This window comes from Triticum aestivum, chromosome 4D (assembly GCF_018294505.1).
Source record: "Triticum aestivum cultivar Chinese Spring chromosome 4D, IWGSC CS RefSeq v2.1, whole genome shotgun sequence".
Taxonomy (NCBI): Eukaryota; Viridiplantae; Streptophyta; class Magnoliopsida; order Poales; family Poaceae; genus Triticum; species Triticum aestivum.
Window position 1 is genome coordinate 226348356 of NC_057805.1, and position 11522 is coordinate 226359877.

Here is an 11522-nt window from a genome sequence, read left to right on the forward strand (position 1 = left end):
ACGATTTGGTAAAGGTATCGATGGGAGGCCATGTAGGAGTACATGGTGGGTTGTTTCATTGAGACCGTCCCTAAGAACTGAGATCTGTATGCGTGATTTAAGATTCGGCTACTACCACACATTGGGCCCGAAACCAATGGACCCCCTCGGCTTCTTATTCACCCTTGTCCTCTGTCCAGGAGTTGCACGTAGTTTCTGGTGTTTGTAGTAAGCTGGAGGCCGTGGACAGCGCTGACCAAGGGGTGGGCTGTGATGCGGTAGGCTCGTGGCCCGGTGTACCGAGTCGCCCGTTTGGTGACCGGGAACCCTGCACACATCGTTCGGGGCCGTATGTGGAAACCTCGGCCGGACTCCCTGCGGATGGAACCTGAATAGGCGATAAACCTGGACTAGAGACTCGAGTGTTTAGGTAGGCTGTGGCCGACACCCACGTTGGGCTTCCGCTTGAAGGTTGCCGAGTACACGTCGTGTAGCGACGATAAGTGGTGAGAGCGTGTGTGACGAAGTACACCCCTGCAGGGTATGAAACTATTCGAATAGCCGCGTCCGCGGTAAAGGACTACTTGGTCGCTTATGCAGTTCATAGACAAGTAAAAGGATACTACTAAAAGCCGCAAGATAAGTGTGAGTACCGCGGATGGCCCTCTCGTGGATGACGAGGGAGGATCCACGGTGGAGTATTGAATTGGTGATTAGTGGACTCGTGTGCGAAAACTATTTCACAAGTGGTGTATCGTAGGATAGCTTAGCCAAGAGTCAAAGCTGGCTTGCTGCAATAACCCCACTACCTTCTTGAGAATGAACATGTATAGTAGGATCTGTTGTAAGACTTGCTGAGTACCTTTGTACTCATGTTGCTTTAATTACAGTTTTCAGACGACAACACCGCCCCTTCTGACGGGTTCTACGTAGAACTCGACGACGACGAGTGACTTGCCACCCAGGTGGTGATCTAGGCTTGTGAAGGGCCTATGTAGATAGACAGGCTTCGTCAAGCCTTCTTTCTTTCTAGAGTCTGTACCCAGACAGTTTGCTTCCGCATGTGCTTGTATGATTGTATGACTTGAGTGTCGGGTCATGTGACCCCTATCTGTATGAACAAGTTATGTAAGGCTCTCCGGAGCCCTTTAAATAAAGTACTTGAGTTGTAGATTTTTGTTGTGACGCCATGTTGTATTTGCACATATCGAGCATATTGTGTGTATGTTTGAAATGCTTGGTATGTGTGGGATCCGACAATCTAGTTGTTTATCTTTAGCAGCCTCTCTTATGGGGAAATGTAGTCTGGTGCCTCCTTGAGCCATAGTAGTCCGCTACAGCCCGGTTCACTGGAGTCCTGCTAGCCCAGCACTACTGCTCTGGACACTTGACTGGCCGGCATGTGAGTCATATCGTTCCTGTGTCTGTCCCTTCGGGGAAATGTCACGCGGTGACATCCGGAGTCCTGCCTAGCCTGCTACAGCCCGGGTTCCCGGAGTCCTGTTAGCCCAGTGCTACAGCCCGGATTCACACGCTGCTGACCGACACGTTCGAAGTGGACTCATGTATGCCTGTCCCCATACGTTAGTGCCGCTTTGGGTTCACGACTAGCCATGTCAGCCCGGGTTCTCTGTCATATGGATGCTAGCGACATTGTCATATACGTGAGCCAAAAGGCGCAAACGGTCCCGGGCCATGGTAAGGCGACACCCGTGGGAGTACCGTGAGTGAGGCCGCAATGTGATATGAGGTGTTACAGGCTAGATCGGTGTGACTTGGAATCGGGGTCCTGACAACCGGCCTCTGGACTGGTAGTGCTTTGCCATCTTCCTTGCACTCCACAACTATGACTGTGCTGACCACCCGGCTGGTGGCGGCGATGGAGAGAAGCATGGGTTCCTTAGCAGTCGGAGCCGCCAGGACAGGCGGAGTGGTCAACATCTTCTTGAGTTGGAGAAAAGCTTCGTCCGCCTTGTCATTCCACTCGAAAAAAGTGGTCTTCTTCATGAGCTGGTACAGGGGAAGAGCCTTCTCGCCTAGCCGACTGATGAAACGGCTGATGGATGCCAAGCAGCCAGTGAATTTTTGCACATCCAGCAGTCGGGTGGCTACCTCCATCCTCTCGATGGCCTTGATCTTCATAGGGTTGCACTCTATGTCGCGCTTTGAGACCAGGAAACCAAGAAGTTGGCCGGCTGGTACTCCAAAGACGCATTTCTCCGGGTTGAGCTTGATTTGAAAGCGGCGCAAGTTTTCAAAGGTTTCCTTGAGGTCTTCTAGCAGAGTGCCATGCTTCTCCATCTTCACCACAATGTCGTCCACATAGACGTGGGCGTTTCTGCCGAGTTGCTTGAGGAGACACTTCTTCATGCAACGCTGAAACGTGGCGTTGGCATTCCTCAAGCCGAACGTCATGGTCAGGTAGCAGAAGGCTCCGAATGGTGTGATGAAGGCGGCCTTCAGCCTGTCGGCCGGGTTCAGCTTGATCTGGTGATACCCTGAGTATGCATCCAAAAAACTCAACAGCTCGCATCTGGCTGTGGAGTCTATCACTTGGTCAATTCTTGGCAAAGCAAATGGATCTTTGGGGCAAGCTTTGTTGAGGCTGGTATAATCAATGCACATGCGCCACTGCTTATTCTTCTTCAGCACAAGGACTGGGTTGGCTAAACATTCTGGGAAGAATACTTCCATAATGAAGCCGGCTGCTAGAAGCCGGGCTATCTCTTCTCCAACGACTCTTCTCTTCTGACAGGCGGCTCAAGGGCTACCTGACCGGCTTGGCATCAGGTCGGACATGTAGCTTGTGCTCGGTGAAATCCGTCGGAACACCCGGCATGTCCTTAGGAGACCATGCAAAGATGTCCCGATTCTCACGGAGGAAATCGACGAGCTCGCTTTCCTATTTGCTATCAAGGTTTGCACCTATGACAGCATGCCTCTCCGGGTGCTCCGGGTCCAAGGGTATCTTCTTCGTTTCTTTTGCCGGCTTGAACGAGCCCTCAGCTTCTGACTCCTTGGGGTTTGGCGACATTTCCGGCTGCTTGCCTGCCATTGCCACAACCCAGTCAAGGAGCCGCTTCTCTGCTGCAATCATGAGGGACTCGGCTAGCCGGCTGCTGTCTGCGGCACAGGCGGACGACTTTTTGTAGTCTCCTACTATGGTTAGAATTCCCTTGGTTCTCGGCATCTTCATCTTGAGGTAAGAATAGTGGGGGACCGCCATGAACTTGGCCAAAGCAGGCCGGCCAAGTAGCGCATGATAGGGGCTCTGAAGGTCCACCACCTCAAACAAAACTGGTTCTCGGCGGAAGTGATCTTTGTCTCCGAAGAGGACGTCTATCTGGATCTTGCCAATTGGTGAGCAGGAAAGGCTAGGGACTATGCCATGGAATACAGTCCGGCTGGGCTGAAGCTGCTTCTGCATGATTCCCAACTTCTCCATAGTGTCACAGTATAGGATGTCGATGTTGCTGCCGCCATCTATCAGAACTCGGGAGAAGCGAGCAACCCGCCTCTCTGTTGCGAAGGTGTCATCCAAGACTAGGGCACAAGAACCAGGAGAGGGCATCACCTCTGGGTGGTCAGCCCTGCTCCAACTGATAGGCTTCTCAGAGCAATGCATGCACTCGGGGGTCTCTGATGCTACTGCATGTACTTCTTGTTGCCGTTGCCGTCTGCTGTGCCTGTCGTCAGCCACGCTGGTGAACACGACGTAAGCTCCATGCTCTTCAGGATATTCATCTTGTATTGCACCGACTGGCCGAGCCGCCGGCTGCTGGGGAGGAGGAGGCGGCGGGCCGGCAGGCGGAGGAGGCAGGAGTCCGTCGCCCTTGGCGATCCTGGTGAGCTAGTGGAACTTCCGAGTGGTGTGGTTGGACGGCTTCGTGCCGCTGTGGAACTTGCAGGGTCCATCGAGAGTCTGCTCGTATGAGAAGGCGGGCAGCCAGTTGGGCTTGCCGCCCTTCTGATGCTTGGGAGGAGGCTGCCCTTCCGGCTGCTGGTCTTCAACTCTCGCCACCTACCGGCTGGTAGAAGCCGGCTGCATGGCCTTGCGCTTGTTGTCATTCTGCTGCTGACGCCGGCTGGTGTCTCCAGCCGGAGTTCGAGGAGCTTGAGGAGCCACTTTGCCAGATGCATCGACTTGAATCTCCGCCTTCATGGAGGAGTCGGCCGTGGCGTACTTGTCTGCTATGATCAGCAGTTCGTCGAGGGTCGCGGGCTCGTCGCAGAGAAGTCGGTGCTTGAGGAGGGTGCCTTCTCGGCACTCGGTGGTGAAGTAATCGATGGCCTGCACCTCATGCACGCCCTCGCAAGAGTTGCGCAGCTCAGCCCAGCGCGTGAGGTAGTCGCGGGTCGACTCGTTGGGGCCTTGAACACACAAGGAGAGCTGGCGAGGCTTGGGCGGCCGCTTGTACGTGCTAGTGAAGTTGCGAACGAAAGCTTCAGTGAAATCTACCCAGCTGTTGATGCTGCGGGGCTTCAGGCTGTTCAACCACGTCCGGGTTGTGCCCTGGAGCATGAGCGGAACATACTTCACGGCAACGCGCTTGTTGCCGTTTGCTATGCTGACGGCCATAGAGTAGGCGACCAACCAGTCCTCCAGCTTCACGGGGCCAGTGTACTTGGGCGTATCTCTTGGGAGCATGAACCCTTTGGGGAAGGGCTCGTCACGGATGCGGGGGCCGAAACAGGACGGGCCCAGCGCGTCTTCCTCTTCTAGCGCCAAGGATCGGTTGAGGCGGTCGATCCAGTGGCGGGCATCATTCTCGCCGACTCCTTCTCGGCGGCCAAGGCGGTCGCCGAGTGTCGGGTGGTCAACAGGTGGCGGGGATGCGTGCCTCTCCCTGCAGGGAGGAGGGGGAGGCGGACAGTCCTCCCGTCGTTCCACTGCTCTTGGGCGGCCGTCTTGGTCGCGCTCGATGGTGACGCGAGTCCGGCTGCGGCTAGCAGCTGGCTCCTTGTCTCTTCTATCGCGGACGCCACCAAAATCGGCATCCGGGATGTCACACCTTGATCTCGGCGAGGGGGCTGATTCTCGGTTTGAAGGCCGGGCTCCGCACTCGGCGACCGGCTTCTTGCTGCACGGCAGCCGCATCAAGGAGCTGTTGCACGCGCCCCATCATGCAGCGACGCTCGTCGCCCTCCAAGTGCTCCAGTTCTTCTGTCGCCGCCTGGGCGGCTCGTATGTTCTCCTGAGGCGTGGCGTAGGCCGGGCGGTCGGCCCCCAGCATGCTGGCGATGGCGGCTCCGTGCTGCCGGACGGTGCCCACGCAGCTGGGCTCACTGCCAGCCGGCGTGCCACGGATTGCACGGTCGAATTCACGCTGGTAGGCCTCAGAGAGGCGCCTCATCACGGCCAGCTTCTGGGCGCTGTCGTAGAGCGCCTTGCGATGCGCCTCCAGCGCCTCGCCGTCGGCGTCTTCATGTATGGGTGTGGCCAGGTCCCGCAATGCCGCCTGCAGCGGATCCTGGCCACCTCCGCCAGAGTGCTCGCCATGGCTAATGACAAGCACCTCCGTGACGGTGCTTCCGCCACTGTCCGCGCGAGGAAGCGGTTCATCGTAGACCACCATGTTGGTGGGGAATGCATCGGGCGACGCCGTGTCGGAATCGACAAGCATCGGGTCGGTAGAACCAACCGACTCCAAGTCCACAGCCGGCTCGCTGACGATGTGGAGCTGGTCGAGGAGGCTGACGAGGCGGCTCTCGGGGCCATCTATGTGCGTGAAAGATACGGGCTCGTCGGAGAGGCGAATCTCGCCAACACGATCGGCGAGGTAGCTCGCCGCGCAGGCGACACCCGCGCCGTGCAGTGCGTCAGCGCAGATGCCATTTGGTGTGCCGGGCTGGCTGCGCTCGCCAGGAAGGAACAGGGTTCCCGTCTAGAACAGGTCTCCGGACGACGGTGCACCTCGCCCCACAGTGGGCGCCAAATGTCGGGGGTTGGGTGCGACGTATGCCAAGGGATGGCTTATCATGGTGGGAGCGAGTAGAACGTCACCAGTGCCCAGAAGCGGGATGAGGCGTAGACATGGACGCCGGCGTACTTTACCCAGGTTCGGGGCTCTCCTAGGAGATAACACCCCTAGTCCTGCTCTGCGGGGTCTCCGCATGATCACTAAGGCACTAATGAGTACAATGGTGCTCCTCGAGTTGTATGCTAGAGGTAGCAGAAAGCAGGGCTAGCTCTCTCCTCTCTCTCTATGTGTGTGTCTAGGTCTAACAGGTTGGGAACCCCTTGCATGGGTGCCCTGGGGGGTTTATATAGGCCTACCCCCCAGGGGTACAATGGTAATCTGGTCGGGTGCAGGGCCCGGCTGTCAGCGTCTCTGGTCACGGGCTTCTCCGTCGGCCGCTGGGGCCCGCCGCCTGGTGGGCCCCGCCGACTGGTCTAGGACAGGGCCGATAGGCCGCTCCCGCCGCTCGCGGGTCTTGCCGGCTACTTGTTACTGTAGCCGCATTGCTAATGACGCATGGTTGATCGGTGAGGCGTGGCTACAGTCCCGCCGCCTGGTGGGAGATCACTGTAGCCACTTCGTGTCTCATCTGGTTAATGGTGCACGGACTCCGAGGGAGGAATGGGCCGCCTGCTGGAGGTCGGCCTCCCTTGGGTCCGACTGGTTAGGCTCTGTCGCCTTCCGAGCTCTCGTGGTCTGGTAGGCCCGCCGCCTGCAGGCCGTACCGACAGGCCGTCGTGGGAACAGGGCTCCACCTGACAGGGGTGACGGCAATGGCGGAGTGGCAACAGTGTCGCACCGCGTGGAGATCTCCGCCTATACGGGGCACTGTGGTCGCGCCTGGCCCTAGATACGGGGAGGATGGGCTACACTGTAGCCACATCCTATCTTATCTTCTCAATGGGGGCGCAGACTTTGAGGGCGTCTTGGGCCGCCTGCTAGGAGCCGGCCTCTCTGGAGGCCGCCTGCTAGGAGTCGGCCCGGCTTGGGGCCATCTTCTGTCACGTGGCCGCCTTCTGGCAGCCGGCCGCTTGGCCCAGCCGGCCACCAGAAGGCGGCGCTTCGTCCTTGATGGTTGAGGGGCGCAGCTGGCCCCGATGTCTTGAAACGTTCAGGGACTCGGGTTAGCCTATCTGTGGCCCATTACTCCGACATTTTGCAAGATGAGCTGTCACCGTCACCACAATGGCACTTTATTTTAGTGGAACTGCATAAAAGGATAAACAAATTATAGTTGCAACTTACATGAGCAGGACAGCCAGCCTTAATGTTGCTGAATTTTAGTGCAACTACTAAAGAAGAACCTGCCAGCTCACGAGAGCAAGTACTTCTTGCTAGCTGAATGATGCAATCTTTGCTTCATTTCATGTGAACTGCAGAAAAAGGCGCATCAATTGAATCATGGAACTCCAGGCTGGCCTCATCCGAGTGGAGTTGCAGGTTCGCCACATCAAGTCGTGGCGGGATAGGGCCCCTCACACCGGTCAGTACTGTCCTTTATCAACATGATTGTGCTTTGTCATACTGTGCTAATGTTCTATTTTTTAAATAAAGCCACTCTATCGCAATCTTTTCTCGTTTTGGAAATAAAGTTTGCTTCAAGTAGTGTCACTATTATAGTAATCATGCTCTTTCTTATCTGCGCAAACAAGAATACTCAATTACAGATGTTGTGATGGTCAAGAGCATTCGCCAAGTTCTTGGGTTGTATGACACGGCTAGCCAAGATGGATTTAATCCCGATATTCAGTTTATCAAAAGGCTCTAATGGGTTGGTTCTGAATCTTGCAAGCTGGGAATCAATGAGATGTGTAGGGATCTTTGTTGTACTTATTGTTTGAATCTTATTTGTTGGTTCTAAATCTTGCAAGCATGGAATCAATGAGATGTGTAGGCATCTTTGATATACTTATTATTTGAATCTTATTTGTTGGTTCTGAATCTTGCAAGTTGGGAAACATGGCATGATGATGCAGAGGACAGCAACCATAACAAATAGTTCAAACTTGGTAGTATTATCTGTGTGAAAGTGCGACAAATGTGTTGATCGTGTGCGTTGTGAGAATAATAATTCTAATTGTTGTGCATGTTGATCATGTGGCACTGATAGAACGAGCCAATGCATTTCTTGTTTTAAGAATAAATTTCTATTAAAGCTAATTAAATTTAAGTAAAGTGACCACTAACACTTGTTATTACAGTACCAATACAGACCCGCTCGTGAAGCGACGTGTGGCCGGAATAGGTTTCTTAATGGATGCGTTTGAATGCGCTGAGGGTGCATGTTCTGCTAGGCGTGCGGCGGGCGAGGGAGGGGTACTAAGTGTTGTCGCCTGTACACACTCAATTTACTATTGAATCGAGTTCCTCAAGAGCTGAAAAACGAACTGTTGCCACCGCCTATCCACTCGTTCACTTGAAGAGACTCCAATGGCGATCCGAGGGGTGAGTCTTCCGGATATGGACTAGGAAGGAGTTCACCTTTGAGTTCGCCATAAAGTCCCATGGATGCACCAAGTTGAATGTGATGTACACCAACGATCCGGACTCGGTGAAGCTCTGCCTCGCAGAGTTCAAGAAGTACCTACAGGACGAGAAAGCACAAGGTCGCACGACTAGACCTTGTGCCAATCCATTCGTCTCCTGACAGGGACCAGCGGATTGCGGTCGCCCAGGTATGCGTGCGGGACAAGGTTCTCATCTACCATTGCTATAGGGCCATCAGAGGTTCTGGAGCATTCGTCCGTTTCATCAGCAGCGCCGACTGCACCTTCGTTACGGTGGAGAGAAGGAAGAACGCGATGATTCAGCCATCTGGTGCAACAAGCTTGTCGACATCCAGAAGCAATACAAGATCACCGGCAACGGGCAGGAGAAGGACTCCGTGGTTGACCTCGCCGAGACCATCATCGACCCCTGCTACGCCAACATGAAAGAAGACAACAATACCAAGGACCTGAACATGTGGGAGGTACCTCTGAATCTAGCCTACATAACCTACACGGCACAGGACGCATACGCATGCTACGACATGTACAGGCGGATCTTGGACATGAGGGCGTGTCTGCTTCCTGTAACCGACGAGTACACGGAAAGCCGCAGCGTCATGATCAAGCATGCCAGGAAGGTCTAGATGTTGTACTTTATCCGTTTAAGCACCTTTATCATCTAAGTGTTTCATGCATTAGCCTATGTGTCGTAATTATTTGTTTTGTCCGAAATATTTCTTCTAAGAACCCATTAACCTGTTTGCTTTTTTAGTAGCTATTTTCTTATGTATGTAACTAGTTCACACTAGTTCACTCGACTGCCAAGCTTTGAATCTCCTTCCTCCCAACATATTCCCCTTCTTAGGTGGACCCAGCAGGTCTCGTACACAGACATATGGGACCAACCACCTATCCATTTGTATTTCTTTATTTTGTTCAATCTTTCGTCCTCTTCCTATACAGCGGCTGGCCATCATAGCCTATGGTGTTGGCCAGGCCATCCCTCTACTCCCACACATTGTCTGGCGACGGCAGCTCCACCAAACCACCCTGCACCCGAACAAGTCAACCCTTGTACTCCACTCCGCCTGCGTCTTCCCCCGCTCCGGTTTGTTTTGTCCGAGTTCTCGACGTCGTTCTCTGCCTTGGTGCTCTCGCCGTGGCGCCGCCGTCTGTCGTTCCCAACATGGTCAGCAAAACAAGAGGGATCGAGAGACAACTGTTCGTCGAGAGGCTGACAGTCCTAGGCCCACCAGGTCCATGGCCTAGGTTTTGTTGTTTAACATTGGCAGCCCATGGCATGTTTCAACATTTTTTGGATCCAGCAGGTATCAAGCAGCCTCTGGGCCTCCCAACCTAGCTTGTCTATAACATAAGCAGCCCAAGTTATGTTTGTTTTTTCAAGACAACGCACAGCTCAGTTCTATTTTTATGCAAAACGGAAGCTCTGTTTTCCCTTCTACAATAGAATATATATATATATCTTATTTTATTACATATATATAATATAAACAACATAAGGTTCCGTTAAACCTGTCGTTCGTCCAACCATTTTATAGACCTTCCCACTTCTATATTTTTCGTTTTCGTTAATCCTATATCTGAATTTTCTCCCACTTTCTTTTTCGATGTAAACTGAGTCTTCTCCCAGTACTTTTCCCTAGAACCAACTCAACTGTCGCACGTCTAGCCTACAAAATAATAATACCCCACGTCCTATTATCTCATCAAATTAAAATGATATTTTATTTCGTAAATTGAAAGTTCTTACAAAATAATAATAATAATTGTTTATATATAACCTCGCAAGTTAACTACTAGTGATTGTGTACATAAGCTTGCAAAGATTTTACTGACCAATGCAGTAATAGACGTGCAATCATGTGTTTATGTTTTTATAACATTTCTCCGTCCAGCCCAACATGATATTTTCACCCAGCCCAGCAAGTCCGCGGATTTCGAGAAAAATGCAAATGGGCTTCAAATTCTACCATAATATATAAATAGGCTGCATAGATGCTACATCATTATTTCACCCAGCCCGCCAAATGGACTAAAAACAAATGGACTGGCTGGCATGTGGGCCAGTAGGTTGAAGCCTAAGCACTTTCGCAAAAAATAAAAATACAAAGGTCGAAGCCTAAGCAAGGCGTTGGATTTACATCCAACGGCCGACATTCTTCTTCAATCTCTCGTCTTCTTCCCCCAACGATGCCGGGACCACCTGCTCCAGCCTCCGGCGTCCAGCGGCACTGTTTTGTGCGCCTCACAGTGAAATGCTACCCCAACGACGGGAAGGCCTTCCCTCCACTCTGCACCTCCTGTTATTCTCTGCCGAGTGTAGGCCCACCCCGCACCCGAACCAGTCAGGTTTCCCGCTCCTCTCCGTCTGTGACTCCACTGCCGCGTCTTCCCCATCTCCAGGTCGTTCCAGTCTGGGGCCTCGCCGTCCTCCACCGCCTCGCTGCGCTCGGCGCGGCGTGGTCAACAAACGAGAGTCATCGGAAGAGGACTGTACGTGGAGAGCCTGACGGCTAGGACCAACGAGGTCCATGGTCGCACGCAAGGAAAGTTCCTCCTTATTAAGATGTTTCCTCCCCCTGACAGCTGGGACCCACCGGCTGTATCTTCGCACGGAAGGAAGTGCCTCCTTGTTATGCGAAAAAAACTATTCCTCCCGATGACAGCTGGGACCCGGCAGATTTGGTGGCTGACTTGTGGGCCTACTAACCAGACGTGTACGCAGGGCTTTGTCAACTTAATCAACAAATGGTTCTAGCAGCTAGACCGTTGGATGTTAATCCAACAACCGTGCTCCTTCTTTAACCTCTGTTCTTGCTCCTGTCTCCCGTGGGCGGCAGTGCTGCCATGCACCCAAACCAGTCAAGTTTCCCACTCCTCTCCATCTGCGACTCCACTGCCGCGTCTTCCCCATCTCCGGGTCGTTCCAGTCTGGGGCCTCGCCGTCGTCCACTGGCCTTGGTGCGCTCGGCACGGTGTGGTTAACGTGGTCAACAAACGAGAGTCATCGGAAGATGACTGTACATGAGAGGCTGATAGTGGGGACGCACCACGCCCATGGACGCATGCATGC